The sequence below is a fragment of the Jaculus jaculus genome, chromosome 1 (genome assembly GCF_020740685.1).
Source record: "Jaculus jaculus isolate mJacJac1 chromosome 1, mJacJac1.mat.Y.cur, whole genome shotgun sequence".
In the NCBI taxonomy this organism is placed as follows: Eukaryota; Metazoa; Chordata; class Mammalia; order Rodentia; family Dipodidae; genus Jaculus; species Jaculus jaculus.
The window spans coordinates 334594681-334611288 of NC_059102.1; the positions used below are offsets into that span (position 1 = coordinate 334594681).

Sequence of the window (16608 nt, forward strand, 5' to 3'; positions counted from 1 at the left end):
ATCTGACACAAGAATATGCCATTTTTAATAGTGCTGAGATCATTTTGAGAATGTAAACATTTTACCAATCCTAGGCTGCTTGTGGTGTGAGTTATGGTGATCATTTTAGATCCTTGTCTTAAATAGGATCAAATCCATTAAGTGTATGCATTTGTTTGAGGATGACTTTTCCTGTTTGTTCTGGTTTGTTAGTACCCAGCCAGGAAGAGACATTTGAGCTGTGCTGAAGAGTTGCTGTCTGAGAGGAAGGAAGCAAGTTGTACAGATGGAATCACGTTAGGATAGTCTTGGGTTGTCAGCCGTGGGCATGTGGGACAAGTGGCCGGGCTGTTGCATGAAGGACTGTGCTGTACATGGGAGAGAGTCCTCTTAGCAGAAGCTTGAAGAGTGACCTTAAGGGGCTGGAGATGGCTTGGCAGGTAAGCTTAGTTGCTTCATCAACACGAGGGTCTGATTCTTCCTGAGTTAGATTCCCGATCCCCAGTGTAAAAAAGCTGGGAGCTGCCACACATGTCTGTAACCCTGCTCCTGTGGGGAGCAGAGATCATGAGCCACTCTGGAAGCAGTAGCTCCAGGACCAGTGAAAGACTTCTCTCAAGGAAGCACGCTGCTGCTCTTTCTGCTCTGGCCTACACAGTCTTATCACACCACAAATACTACACACACACGCGACAAATAAAAAAGCAAAAATCAGAAAGACCCAAGTAAGCATTTCTCAGAGTTCTAGATTGTGCTGATATTAATAATGTTAATAACTACAAATGAATTCATGAATATTGTTGAAAGGTTTATACATAGAATCAAAAAGGTCTGTGATTAAAACTAAGAATAGTATCTTTAGGGAATAGCATCTTATAAACTATTTGTTTTTTTTTAAATTTTTATTAGCATTTTCCATGATTATAAAAAAAATCCCATGTTAATCCCCCCCCCCACTTTTATAAACTATTTGGAAGTAAGGGCAACCATGTGTTTGAGAGACACAAATTTGCATCAGGTTTGTTCCTGTTCCATGCTTTGATAGCTTCACCCCCCCCAGTGCTGTTGGATTTGAGCCCAGGACGTGGAACAGGCTGGGCAAGTGCTCTAACCTAAGCCATAGCCCAGCCCAGTACTTCAACATCTTATTCTCCTTATTAAGTATAAATTTATAATTAGAAGTGCTTTCTAGTTATAAACTATATATGCAGTTATAAATGATATATCTAGTTATAAATTATATATACATTTTTATCTATAGTACATTCTGTACTTGTAAAGTTCTTGGCATATATGGTATTAATATGTTAGACTTACAGGTATTTTTTTTGTTGTTGGTTTTTCTTTAGTTGTTGTTGTTTTTGAGGTAGGGTTTCACTCTAGCTCAGGCTGACCTGGAATTCACTATGTAGTCCCAAGCTGGCTTCGAACTCTCGGCGATCCTCCTACGTCTCCCAAGTGCTGAGATTAAAGGTGTGCGCCACTATGCCTAGCTCAGGGTATTTTTTATCTCAGATAACTTAATTTTAGAAGAATTTACCTGAGATATTTTTATGAATAAAGATGTAAAGGCAGTGTTATACTTGGATTACTTAAATCACTGAAGTAAAGAGGCTGGTTTCCTGATACTATCTCGCAGACTTCGAAAGGACACTTGATCTGTGATGCACCATGACATGGCTCTTTAGCCTCAGGGCCTTTTAGTAGCAAATCTGGAAACATCTTCTGATTACTGCTGGCAGGCAGGCACTGTGTTGGGTGCTGGGCACAGTATGCTATACATGTCATAGTTCTTATTTTTTGTTGCAGCTGGAAAGATATAGGTAAGTACATGAGTGCGAAAGCCGCATGGAAAAGTCTAGAAAGAAGCTTAGAGGCAGAACTCATTCTGTTTGCTACCCACTCTTTGAAGTACTGTCGGAGCCAAATGCTGTTTTCTTGGTTTTATATCCTGTCCTTCTGTGTCTTAGCTCTTCCAGGAGAGTTAATGTTGTCCATGCATGGCACTGTTTTCACATTTATTTTGCTTAAGTTTTATCTTGTTTAAAATTGGCCTAAGTTTCAGTGTGTTCAAGTATCTCTAAGTCATCCTGTATAACCTTCTTCAAGTGCTTTTTTTTTCTTTTTCTTGTGTCCCTGTCACAGTTTAGAACTGTTAACATGCCTCAAATGCAAACGCTCCAATGCTCCTTCAGCTCCCTGGACACCCAAGAGAGTCTTCTGGACTCTTGTGTTGTGCTCCGGTGTCCCTTGGTGTTATCTTGGCCATATAGCTGGCTGTGCTCTCCACTTGAACTGATAAGTGAGGGATTTTCTTCATCCTCCTCCTCGTCCTCCTCTACTCAGGTCCTCCTGCCAGGCTGCAGTGCACTGTGTGCATTCTCCTCGGGTCCTCCTGCTTGGGCGCACCGGTAACCTTTTATTTCTGGGCATCTGCAACAGGATTGACTTGCATTTGTTGGGTTTTTGTGCTTCTAGACATTTAACACTTGATTTCTGTTTTATAGAATGTTGCTAATCATTATCAACTTTTCCTATTGGTTTTGTAGTCATTATTGCATTATTGATTATTATTATTATTGATTGCATTATTGATTATTGCACTATTGATCATTTTTATATTGGCCTAGTTCTTTCTAAGTACAGGTGATTATATCCAGCCCATTTTGAATTAAAACTCTGGAGTCTTGAATCGTGTGCAAGTTTGAAGTGTGTACTCGTTTCATTATTCCTGTCTGAAATGTACTGTTCCTTTCCTTCTTCATGCACACTGCTGCCTCTGTCAGTTATGGGATGATCCTCTGGAAAGACATGCTCCCCTTGCTTACAAGTTTAATACCTTCACCTACATTTTAGAATAAAGATCAGATTTCAAAGTTAAGAAAACTTGACTAAACCTTAGTTTCTCTTTTGACTCTCACTGGGCTTTGTTACCAGATATAAAAGAACACATCATTGTTCATTCTGGACTACTTGGGAGCATACAGGTACTCTGAACCCACAGGTCAGCGATATATCACCTCCTGAGGGTGAACTGAACCTGCAGGTCAGAGAGCACATCACCTCCCATCTCTCCTCCTGCAGTGAGGATGAACTGAACCCGCAGGTCAGAGATACATCATCTCCCACCTCTCCTCCTGCAGTGAGGGTGAACTGAACCCGCAGGTCAGAGATACATCACCTCCCACCTCTCCTCCTGCAGTGAGGGTGAACTGAACCTGCAGGTCAGCGATACATCACCCCCCACCTCTCCTCCTGCAGTGAGGGTGAACTGAACCTGCAGGTCAGCGATATGTCACCCCCCACCTCTCCTCCTGCAGTAAGGGTGAACCTAACCCGCAATTTGGTGAGTACATCACCTCCCATCTCTCCTCCTGCAGTGCTGTTCTTCCCTTTCTCCTTTATTTGACTTTCTCTCCTTTAATTATCATCTTCTCTCTAAAGCCTCCCTTGCGTTCCTCTATTACCTTTGGCTTATGTTCTTTTATTACCATGAATTTATCTGCCACAGCATTGATCCATATTGCTCATTAATTTGTTTGGTTTACTTATTTCTTTTTTCAGTCCAAAATACACAGCCCTCACCTCAAAGGGAATAAAAGATAGTCTATTTTAGATCCGAATATGAGTGACCATGGCCTGGGAACACGAATTCAGATTACTCCAAATTCCATGTTCAAGGGTATTAACAATTTCATGAAGTTTTTATAGTTACAGAACAAGAGTAATAAACCAAGGCATTTTGCAAATACGTTGTTGGAAATAACCAGGTGAGCAGGCAACAGCTGGTTGCAGCAAACTGGGGCAATCTCCTCCACTGGCTTCAGACATCATCTGATGACATTCCTAGTCTTTGGGTTGGTGAAAGCTGTTGGTGTTGGTCTGTAAGAACATTCCAAAAAGGCTTCATCTGGGCTGGAGAGATGGCTTAGCCGTTAAGTGCTTGCCTGTGAAGCCTAAGGACCCCGGTTCGAGGCTCAATTCCCCAGGACCCACGTTAGCCAGATGCACAAGGGGGCGCACGTGTCTGGAGTTCATTTGCAGTGGCTGGAAGCCCTGGCGCTCCCATTCTCTCTGTCTCTATCTGCCTCTTCCTCTCTCTGTCTGTCACTCTCAAATAAATAAATAAAAATAAATAAATAAAAAGGCTTCATTTGATCGCCTTATAGTCGTGTAGATGTTAGGTCAGACATAGAGGTAGGCAATAAATAGCTATTGCAGGGCTAAAAGTAGCCCAAGGGAATTTGGCTGTGATCCTACAACGTTCTGTCTCCATGGTCATCATTCTGTTGGACCATTCAGCCTTGTTGGATGTAGATACAGTGCTGTTCAGGCATTTTAGTCCACACTTTGTTTTGGTTTTGGTGGCACTGGGTATTGAACCCTTGACTTTGTACATAGTAAGTGCTCTGCCACTGAGCCACACCCCCAAGCTGGTTTGGGTTTTTTGAGAAAGAGCTTCCTTTTATCTAAGGTTGCCTAGAACTTAACTATGTAGCTGTTGATGCAAAAGACACAGCTCTCACCTCAAAGTGGAGGAGAGAGAGTTTATTCTGGAGCCAAGTATGTGTGGCCATGGCTCAGGAACACAGATTTAGGTTACCCCAAATTTCATGTTCCAACATGTTAACAATTTCATGGAGGTTTTATAGTTACAGAACAGAAGGTCATAAATCAAGGCATGTTTCAAATACATTGGCTGTCCATCAGGTAGGTAGCTTATAGCAAAGTGAGAAAATCTTGACCTTAGGCTTCAGATGCTCTCTGATGACACTCTTAGCCCTTGGGTTGGTGGAAGCTGGTGGTCAGTTAGTACATTCCAAAAAGGGCATACTTGATCAACTGATAGCACATGGATATTAGGCTCTTGAGGTGCTACAGGAAGCCCAAAGTAATTTGGTTCTGACCTTGCAACATTCTGAGAAGGGGATAGAGTTAGGGTGACTAGACCCCTGAAGGTGAAAAGTGCAGGAATCAAAGATGATCTCACTTATCTCTTGCCTAGTTCCCCAGACCTGTTTCTCCACAAATAGCCAGGACTTCTCCTGGGAGGCAGGTCTTTCATATGATTTAAATGTTGTGTTTGGTCAAGTTCAGCCCCTGGAACTTGGTGTGAGCGCTAACCTCTTCCTGAGACAGCCCCTAACCCTAACCAACAGCTTTCCCTCTGGTTCACCTGAGCTGGAAGACAGCCCACTTCCACTAAAAGGTTATAAATACCTTTGCAAGGGGAGGGCAGGCTCGCTGACCACTTGGGAGCTTCCAGCTGTCTGTGGGCTGGGCCTGGGCTGGCTGGGCCCAGGCCAAGCCTGGAGGGCACCCCCTCCCCCCAGCTCCACATGTGTTCTTTATCCCCTGACTCCCCACGTGGCAGGAGCGCCTTGAATTTTCTTTTCTCTTTCTTCCCATGCTTTTTTCCAGGCCCTCCACATGGGATCTCTAGCCATGTGGGTGCCTTTCCTTGGCTCTGTACTTCCCTCAATAAATATTATAATTTTTTTAAAAAAATTTTTGTTCATTTTTATTTATTTAGTTGAGAGTGACAGAGAGAGGAAGAGGAAGAAAGAGAGAGAATAGGCACGCCTGGGCCTCCAGCCACTGAAAATGAACTCCAGATGCGTGTGCCCCCTTGTGCATCTGGCTAATGTGGGTCCTGGGGAATCGAGCCTTGGACCGGGGTCCTTAGGCTTCACAGGCAAGCATTTAACCACTAAGCCATCTCTCCAGCCCTAAATATAATAATTTAATAATTATCCTTCAGTCTTCTTTTTTATTCAATTCTTTGATGAAAATTAGAAGTGAACCTAGGGTTTGGGGTACAAGAACTTTCCAGGACCCTAGCACCTCATTACAATTTACCCCTCTGTGATCACAGGAGCTCTGTCAGTCCATTCAGCCTTTTTGGAAGTAGGTACAGCTGATAGAACCTTTTTCTGGGAACTTTAGTTCATATAGCTCAGGTTGTCCTTGAACTTAAGGCAATCTTGCCTCCATTTTCATGTGCTGGGATTAGAGGTGTGAGCCACCACACTTGGCTTTCTGTGATAACTTCTTAAAATTTATTATTTTTTTAAATAAAAAGGTTGCACGCATGGCCCCACTCTCCCCTCCCCAGTTCTGCTGAGGGTCTTTGCTGGGGTTGTTGGCATTCATTGTGGGGACAAGAGCCTCAGTCAGTCTGCAGGGGTGGGGAGACGTGGTGTTGTTGGGTATTTCTACCACCGTGAGGCTCTGGCAGTCTTTCCGCCCCGCTTCTTTGATCCCCCCTGAGCCTTGGTGGGCAAGGTAGAGATCTGAGTTAGTGCTGCTTTCTCTGTAGGCTCCGGATCTCTGTTTCTTTAAGGTTAGAGTGACCAGAGTGTCTGTCGTCATTTCCTTGGAACTGGTTTCCAGGCTAGCCGTGAGCAGTATTTGTGTCACCACTTCCCCTGGATAGAGGATGCAGAGGTGACCCATCTCCTGGTAGACATTTGGCTCTCTTTTCTTTTTGTATTGATGCATCCTTGTTCTTCCCCATATTCTCCTCCATGTATAAAATAGAACAGATTCTCCAACCAAAAGTGAGAACAGTTTGAGTAACAGGGGACGAGCCTAGTCATTAGAAAGATACCTGCATGTGCATATGCCTTCTCCTGAGTCAGAGAGCAGTGGAGGTCTCTCTGGAGCCCGTTGGTTTCCTGTTCTAGGGAAATTGGCTTAGTTCCCAGAGCCAGATGTGAGTTAACCCTCACTGAGCAGGTCTCATGTCCAGTCCGTGAGCAGTGGGTTACCTGCATTGGCTCTGTGCCACTCCTGCACAGGCTGTGGTGTCTTCTACAATAGGGATAGGGGCTTACCTTTTAGCATTTGTAGGGAAACAAGTGTTTTGGCAATAGCCTGTATTAATTTGGGGACCTCATATCTCTGACCAACAGCTTACTGTGGGTAGGGGCACTTCTGGCCCTGGGAATTACCAGTCAGCACTCAAGGTTTTTCGGGTAGTGTTTTCTCCACCTTTTTTAGAGCTCTTCTGTTTGGGTTCCCTTCCCCCTTTTTGAGGGTAATGACTTAGAGTGGTATCCTGGAAGAAGAATTCTATGGGATTGACTTTGTGTTCTGCGATAAGTTTGGTTTTTGTTTGTTTGTTTGTTTGTTTGTTTTGTGCCTTTTCTGGCTAGCCTTCAGATTCTTCAGGTGACCAGGCAAACTTGTTGAGGAAGAGGTAGTGAGTGTGCTTATGGAGTCACGTGACCCGTGAGGTACAGCACAGCTGTACTGAGCACGCCTACTCCTCCCATGGCACACCGGTGCGTTATTGGCAGGTCCTTTGTTGCAGTTAGAGAAGTCTCCGGTGTGGTGTGCCTTTGTGTTTCATACGTGTTGTAGTTTTAGTTTGGAGAACTAAACACATGAACCCATGTAACTACAATAAATATATTTTCTTGGTTATATTATTAACATATTAAGTTTTTACCAATACCAAGAGTTTGGCTCCATCCGCTACAAAAGTTTAATCTCACTAATTTTACTAAGGTTTTAGGACTTCCTTGTCTTCACTGTTTTCCTCTGGAAGTGGGAATCAGGCTACCTTTGATACTGGCAGCTCAGCGGGGCCTGCATTGATTGACAAGAAGATGTTCTGTGCATTCAGTCTTGAGTGAGCACTTGCCAGTGGACCGTGCACTGTGTGGCAGAGCTGTGTGGCCGTGCCGCTGCTCTTCAGGGATCCAGCTCAGCTTTCAGGCGCCGTGAACGGATTCAGGCGTATTTGTAGAGCACACAGAGCACAGGAAGAGCCATGAATGGACAGTGAAGTCGAGGAAGCTCTCTGCGGTCAATGTTGGGCTTCTTGCAGCAAAAACAAGGAAGGAGTAAAGCTAAGCACAATAGACTATAGCCTTAATTGAATTTTCATCCAGATTTACTAACCACCATCTCAAGTGAACTTGAGAATTTATACTAGAGAAATACAATAAATAGATTCACTATGGAATTGAATGGCATGAGCTGAACTTGAGCCTATAAGCCCAGAACTTTAGAGTTTTAACCTCTCTTTAGCATAATCTCTTTATGGCCTTGGGCAAATTCTTCACAAAAACAAAACACAATCAAATGAGAATGACAAAGGTGTAAAGATCTGAGAAGAGCCTCCTAAGTGGTTGTTTTTCCTAGCTCTTTAGCAATTCTGTTTTAAACCCAGTTTCCCTGTCTTTTATATTCTGCCTTTTGCTATATTTATATCGGTTTCTTACAAAGACACACTATGTCCTTTGGAAGCAGCTTCTATGAAGTAATAGATGTATAGCTTAGGATTTGAAAAATTATACAAAGTAAAACTCTTTCCTCACACATCAAAGCTGTTTCTGTGGTAGGGTTATTGTTCACCGAGTTCTCCCTCCCGTCCTAGTGAGAGACATCATTGAGGAAGGGCTGTCAGGCACTGACACGTGGTGCCTGGGAATGGAAGAGATTTATGGCTGAAATAATTGCTGCCAGATTATTGACTGAGGATTAACCTGTATTTTGCCTACTAGGGCATGATGACATTTAGCAATTTGCACCATAATTGAGGAGTTTGGCCAAGTGACTTGTAGGCAGATAAGAGACCCCACACATTTTTAAAGACTTTTAGAATAGTTGTAGGTTTACAACAAACTTGAGAAGAAAGTATAGAAATTCCCCATTCTCATTTCCACACACATGTATTGAGAAGAAGGTAGAGAGTTTTGCATTCTCACAGCCACACACATAGGGACTAGGAGCTCTGTAGCCACTGATGAGTTCACGGGTCCTTGGGGGACATTTCAGATCCATTGATGTATCATTGATATTTCCCTCTCTCTCTCTCTCTCTCTCTCTCTCTCTCTCTCTCTCTCTCTCTCTCTCTCTCCCCCTTGCCCTCTCACTGTTGCTTTTGTGACTGAACCCAGGGCCTTGCACGTGCTCAGCAAGTACTCTACCACCGTCTCTGGATTAGCCAGTAGCGTGCCCTCTCGATAACCATAACCGAAGCTTCAGAGCAGGTCGTGGGTTGGGTAGTACCATTCCTCTATGACTCTCTTCTAAGACTGTTCACTCTTCTAGGCCTTTTGTGTATTCATAGAAACTGTAGAACCGTGTCAAGATCTGCTGCAGAAACATTTAAAAATCTCTTCTCATCCCAGTATCAGTCTGTCAGAGAAAGACTTTGTCAGCCATGCTTTACTGCCCTTTGGGGAAATGAAACAATGGAAGAATGATTAGCCTTTGAATTCTGAGTGAATTGTATTTGCAAATCTACTTTATCAGTAGCAAAATATGCTTATTTTCTTTGTCCAAAATTGTAACATTATGATTCATAATATATTGTCAACATTTTGTAGATGGCAAGTTATTTTGGCAGCATTTGCTTTATTTTTAGCCATTGTCACAATGATAAACCATGATCCCTAAAAAATTGTCATAATTATTATTCAAGTTCCTAAGTATTCGTGGGTCCAAGTCAAGCCCGCATGGGCATTCTTACTGAGTATAGGGTTATGGAAAGTGCACGTGGAAGCCCAGCAGGTTACGGTCATGTTACTTAGGTGAAAGTAAAGGGCAGTACAAATGAGCCCTATTATGAGAGTCCTCAGCTGCATAACATTTGTTCTTTTTTTTTTCCCCCGAGTTAGGGTCTCACTGTAGCCCAGGCTGACCTGGAATTCACTATGGAGTCTGAGAACTCTCAGTGATCCTCCTACCTCTGCCTCCCGATGCTGGGATTAAAGGCGTGTGCCAAGCTGGGCGTGGTAGTGCACGCCTTTAATCCCAGCACTCCAGAAGCAGAGGATCGCTGCAAGTTCGAGGCCACCCTGAGACTACATAGTGAATTCCAGGTCAGCCTGAGCCAGAGTGAAACCCTACCTTAAACCAAAAACAACAACAACAACAACAACCCCCCCCCAAACCACAAACAAACATGTGCACTACCATATCCAGCTTACCTGAGTGTTTTAACAGTACCTTAGTTTTAAATTAATTTATTACTGGTTCCCCATGGGAATTTTGAAAAAACAGTCTGGATTAAGGTTTGAATTCGGGGGACTGGAGAGATGGCTTATCAGTTAAGCACTTGCCTGTGAAGCCTAAGGACCTCAGTTCAAGGCTTGATTCCCCAGGACCCACGTTAGCCAGATGCAAAAGGGGGCTCACGCATCTGGAGTTCGTTTGCAGTGGGGTGGAGGCCCTGGCCTGCCCATTCTCTCTTTCTCTCTCTCTCTCTCTGCCTCTTTGTCTGTTGCTCTCAAATATACAAAAAAAAGTTAAAATAATAATAATAATAAAAAGATTTGAATTCACACAAACTAAATGCATGGTTACCATGTTGAAACTGATATTTAAAACATGATTCAGTATAATTTCTAAAACAGATTTTGTATATTTTTTTCCTATGTTTAAAACTCAGTGTCTTTTCAAAAGCAAACACAAAGATAAAGTACAAGAAATGTTCATGTCAATGAATTTCTATTAAGATGAATAGGTTTCAGGTATTCAGTGTTATAATTGAATAAAGCTATGCTCTACCATAATATTTATGTCTGTCTGTCTGTCTGTCTGTCTGTCTCTCTCTCTCTCTCTCTCTCTCTCTCTCTCTCTCTCTCTGTGTGTGTGTGTGTGTGTGTGTGTGTGTGTGTATGTAAAGTTTATATAAAATACTGTGCTAAATGTGATCATTATTTAAATAGATGACATCCAGGTTGGCCTTGAGTCTTTGATCCTCCTGAGTGGGGATTATAGGTGTGTGCCATCATGTCTGGCTAGATGACATTTTAAGTACTCAGACATTAGATTTTTTAAATTGGTATTTTTTGGAATGTTCAACTTGTCTCAAAGGGTGTTTTCCTTGGGTTAGGTTTGGAATATAGGTATGACAGTGCCCGGAAGAGAGACCTTCCAAAGCAAATGTCCTGTTTTTGTGGATGAGTAGACAGTATGTGCCTTTATTGCTATTCATAGGCTAGATAAGCATATTCAGTTTTGTGTTTCATTTGTTTAGCACAAGCTTATTTTGACTAAGATTGCAGGGGATCATAATATTTGTGCTTGCAAAGAAAAGACTTGAGTACATTCCATTAGTAGTTCTTTCTCTTGCCTTTTCCTGCTGCTGGAATCCAGTGACCTTGGGTGCTTTTTGTGGGTGACTGCTGGTTCCCGATGCTCTGCATTTTCTGGTAGCTTGCCCGTTGCCTGCCTCTGGGTTCATCATCCCCCTTATGCTGACTTAGGCAGTATTTCCTCAGTCTCTTATCTTGGGGCTTTGATGCATATGTTCTGAAGGTGGCCATGGTGACTTTGGGTAGCAGCAGATGGTAAACCTTCAGGCTGCCACCGGCTAGGCTGGTGTCAAGTTGGAAAGTTACCGTTTGATGAAGAGTCAGTAGTGCACATGAAAGAGCTTCCACTGCTAAACCGTCTTCTAATTAACAATTAGCACACTGAACCTGTGCAAGTGCCTGGGCACTTCAAGAAAATTAAGGTGGGTTGTTTCTTACGAATAAAGAGGTTATTTACCAGTTTAGTGTTATGTTACTTGGGCTTCCTTAACCTGGTGTTTTCTTTTGTCCCTTCCTGACAATCCTTGAGACATAGAGATAATTAGGTAAATTGAAGTAGGAGATAGTTTAGAAGTCACAGATGCTTGTTTATTTTAAATTATGGTTGAATTCTGAGCACTGTCTTCACACAGTCTTGGAGGTTTGGTCTGCTGTCCTCTCCCTTTGAAGGTATTTCTGAACTCAGGAGAAGCCTGAAGATCTAGCTGCTTCTGCTCCAGCCAGCTCAGGGCTCTGAACCAGGTAGAGTTTGTGCATCTGCCCACTTGGTTCCATCATAATAATGTACTCTGTTAGAAGTTCTCATCCTAATTAACCACTGGTTACATCCAAATATACATATATATATTTTGGTATTCCTCTTAAGTCCTAGAAGGACTTTTTATGCTTTTACTACTGAAAGTAGATCCTTGAGATAGAGTTATGGTTATCCAGGCCAAATTTAGGTCTTACAGTTTTGCTTCTCATCTGAGCACTTTCATGAAACCAAGGACAGATTGGCTCATGGCCTAACATGAGTGAAGTATCTTGATAAGGGCCAGTGCTCTTGATGCTACAACTTCTGATGAATGAACACTGTGAGTGCAGCATCTTTTGTTTTCAGAGTTGTGGGCACAGGTACCCAGAACATCACTGGCTTTGTGATGCCAAAGAGAGAGACCTAGGTGGGGAGAATGATTGACTCCAAAGGGTCACCTAGGAATCTTGTCTTGTATTTCTGGTAGCTAAATTTTTATAAACGATGCCTTGTAAACATATGGCATTAAAAATTAACAGTAGGAATATATTTTGAGTTTTTAAAAATTATTTTGTTTGTTTATTTATTTATTTATTTGAAGGGGTGGAGAGAATGGACACACCAGGGCCTCTACCTACTGCAAAGGGAACTCCAGATGCCTGGGTCTCCTTATGCGTCTGGCTTATGTGGGCACTGAGGAAGCAAACCTGGGTACTTAGGCACATTATTAGGCAAGTGCCTGAACTGCTAAGCCACCACTTCAGCTCCATGTTGAGTTTTGTACGGCTACCAAATTAGGTGGCTTTACAGCTGACACTGGTAAGCAGCTGGTTGTCGTCATGTGGTGTTGGAGAGGGCTGTGAGGTTCTACTGCCTAGGTTTGTAGCCCATAGCTGTTTCTGTGGAGGGATGACATTGTTAAAGCTAATTCTTGTCACGTGCAATGTGTCCTATTTTTAAAAGAGAGTGTAGGAAGTATCGTTGTATTCATCTGAAGCTATAAGAAAAGGTCTTGTTTGCAAAATTGGGATGTAAATTTTCCATGTCTTATTTATTGTGTTGGTCCCCTCCTTTCAGGGAGGTTGTGTGCAGACTTCCAGCAGAATGCGTTGCACAGCTGAGATTTCACTCAGATCACATCCAGTCAGCGTTGAGTGGTACGGCGGCGTTATGAAGGGGACAGGCTCTGTCTGTCCAATATGACCGTCCTCATAGGCTTTTCCTAAACATCCTGTTGACTCTTGTAGAGTCCTATTAATTGCCATCAAAATAAAGACAAACTCTCCCCCAAAATAACCAGGTAATCTTTCTTTTTTAAAGAAAATGAAGGTGAAATGTTTTCTGGAGACTTCAGACTTCCAGTGTCAACATTTAAATTAAATATCTGAAAGATCCAAGAGGGGTGTTGATAAGTCTCCACTGTAGGTGGCAGAAAACTTACCCTTATAGTAGATCTCTTCTTTCCAATTTCTTTTGCATACTTAGAAAAACTATCATTTGATGCTTTTTGTTATATTTCCCTATTTTTGCAAAGATTAAATATACCAGGCTTTCCCAATCTAGTTAACAAAAAGAACCAACCAGACAGTCAACAGGAGCCCTTCCTAGGACTGTTGTGAGTGAAGATTGGTCGAGTCTCATGGTTTTGTTGGGATGACACACACATGAGGCTTGTCTTTGAGGGAAAGAGGCTGGGCTGTCTGGCCTTCCCCTCTGGTCAGGAGCATGCGCTGTCCATGTGGCATGCACGGAGAGTGAGTCCTGTCTCCTGACAAGCCTTATGCTAACATGGGCTGATAAGTCAGTGTTTCATATAAAAGGGAGAGGTATGTTAATTGTGTTCTTTGACTAAGGTATGCCATTCTGGGCAATTATATCATGACAGTGTTAGTTATAGTACTTGGTTTATCATGAAATAAAAGATGGTTTTAGGAGCCTTTATTAGAAAGACAATTGTATCAAATTAGTACAAATTAGATTTTTGTCTTACAAAGGTGAGCAAACCCATGAGCAGTTTTTAAATTGATGTGTGCTAGCCTACAAATGAACAAATTCTGTTTGAGGGTTAAAGAAGCTATTATTTTGTCCTTTCTTCTGACAGCTTCATTACAGATTGGCTCAATGTTGGCATTGAAACAGTGTTTGGCTCCTTATGATCTTTGTGCATGCAACTATGATATTAATGCAGCCATCGCACTGTCATTAGGTAACGACTCCAAACGAGGTTGAAGCGTGTGCATTTGGAAAGATACAGATGTTAAATACAGTCATCTCTCTTTGTGTACAGCCGTATGGCTAATAATTTCCAAGTGGCTAAAGCTCTTGTTAGCAGGAGTACTGGTGTGTTAAGAATGGCACTATAAATAACTAAGAACTGAAGTTGAAGGTGCTTCTTCTAAAGACTATTGTTAACTAAACATTATTGCCAAACAGATGGAAAGCATTCACCAGCCTGATGTTTTCAGGTTTAATTATATTATCACCAGCCTTGTATGGCTCAGTTGAAGAGGTGTATCCAGAGGCCAATTTATAATCATTTAGACAACACCTGTTTGGGAGAAATTGACAGTCAAAGGGCACATTTTAAAAAAATCACATATGTTCTTGTGTTTATTGCCTCAATGTGAACGTTGTCTAGCTGCAAACAAACTGGGTGGGAGAAGAGTCAGGGCACAGACTATGGCTCCTCCCAGCCATGTTTATCCAACCTACCTTGGCCTTTTATTGGATCCTCTTCATACTTCATGGCTTGGTGAGACTAGCAAAGAGGGCTCTCCCCTGACTTGTGCAGGGCAAAATTCTCTTTTGTCAGTCAAGGGTTGTTACTGTGATTGTCCCGCTTTCATACCTTTACCAGCATTCTATTTTGCATCTCAGGTAAAGGTGTCCTAAGCAAAATGATTGGCTTTCTGGTGAGTTGATGTAAAGACAGATAAGACTTCTGGATCCCTAAATGCCTCCACACAAGCAGCACCCTGCTCATTAAAGCTGTGTAGAAAGAGGACCGTGGTACCTCACCTGCACTCATTCAGATCCTGTGAATGTATTTGCGTGCTTTGGAGTTTCAAGAATCCTGGTGCATGCAGCTCAGAGGGCAGTAAGGAATGGCTAGTTCTGCAAACCTTTGTTTAAATTGATGATGTCATGAACATGCTTACGGTTGTGTCTTCACTCTGAAAAATTTAAGTTGGTCATCCTCTCCCATCTCCTCTTCACCCCTTATTTGCTCAGGGCAGCCTGGCTTCTCCCTTCAGCAGTAGAGGAATGGTGTGGTGTCTGCACACCCTTCTTGGTCCTTTTCCTCCGCTCTGGCCAATTCTGTGTGGTAGCAGACTGCTCTGTCCTGCGAGCTCTCTTTCTCCCCCAGCGGAGTCTGTTTTCCTCTGTCATATGTGTTCCTTTTCTCCTGCAGCTGAATGGCATCTCTAGGCTGACAGCCATACCGCCCTCTCCTACTGGAATAATTTCTCCTTATCATCACCTCTGTGCTTCTCTTTTCCTTTCCTTTTCTCTTCCTTTCCTTTTCTCTTCCTTGGAGGTTTCACTGTTTATGTACAGAGAACTAGCATGATCTGTCACTGTATATATGGAGGATGGTCTTGCAATAATCTATTCTAGGAAGGTTGCCTAGTCCAACTTTCTGAAGCTGATGTCCTTTGTGTACTGGTGGAAACTCTGCCTTCAGTCCTTACTTCTGGATCAGACTGTGGCGGTTGGAGCAGACACGGCAAGAGCGGGAGCCCTAACCACATTTTTGTGGGCGACTCCAGTATTGCCGTTGGTGACCCATCGTGCCTTCAGAAGTCCAGAGAGTAAAAACCCCACTTCTTTTTTCAAGAACTAGTTCTCTGCTTTTAGGTATTCTTGTGGTTCATTGGAACCCACCCATGTAATCCAGGTTCTCTTTAAGGTCTATACTTGACATATATTTACGAAGTCTTTTTACCACAACATAATCTGCTCACAGGTTCTGGAGATGAGAAAGAGACATCTCTGGGGTACATAATGGTGCTGAGACCTGGGACATGCCCATAAAGAGCTTGCTGTCTGGTCAGGAGATGAAAATGAACATCTAAACCTAAGTAGAAGGATTTGAGATACGCGATAGAAGTGACAGGAAACGGAAGAACAGAGGGAGAAAATCCTCAGTGTTTCTGAGACAGAGTGGCATTTGACCTGAACATGGAAAAGATGAATACTTGTTTGCTAATGGCTGGGGAGCATTCCGGGGTGAGGGGCAGTGGTGAGGATAGCAGTAACACTTGCTGTACCTTTGTAAGACCATCTCAGTGAAGTCCTCACCAATGGTGGGTGCCGTTGTCACTGACCATGACGGCAGTGCACATGAAGCTGTAACAGTGTCGGTGCGTAGAATAGAAATGACAGAATTGCCTTGTTGGCTGTTGATAGGATTTACATTGATCACATAACACATAGTGAATACTGAGAACATGGTCAATTAAAGATTAGGAGGAGGTTAGGAGATGTGCTGAGGAGGTGGAACTGGCCTGATGTGGTCACCGGTTCTCAAGGTGAGAGAGATGATGGGAGGAGCTCAGAATGACTTAGGGAGTGTTGGGTGTTAGACCTTGTATGGAGGGTGGTGCTGTTCAGTTCTGTAGGATGAACAGGCTTGGTTTGTTTTGCTTTGGGCACAAGGGAAGCATCCCAGAGGAATCTGTGTAATGTGCTATTGCAAGTAAGTGGAAATTGAAATAGTGTGGGTCAGAAGCTCAAGAGGGCAAGGATGAAGCTACCATGTTTGCTTACATGCATCATGTGTAAAATGGGATTTGCCATCTCCAACCCTATGTTTCACCCCAGCCCCAATGTTCTCTC

At 42.9% G+C, this 16608-nt stretch overlaps 1 protein-coding gene and 1 pseudogene across 7 annotated transcripts in view; one reads left to right on the forward strand and one right to left on the reverse strand.

The window, feature by feature from the left end:
* Rps6kc1 (ribosomal protein S6 kinase C1) overlaps positions 1–16608 on the forward strand; it is a 221657-nt gene that overhangs the window by 151113 nt on the left and 53936 nt on the right. The gene's annotated exons all lie outside the window — the stretch shown is intronic.
* LOC101594632 lies at positions 15397–15559 on the reverse strand (annotated as a pseudogene).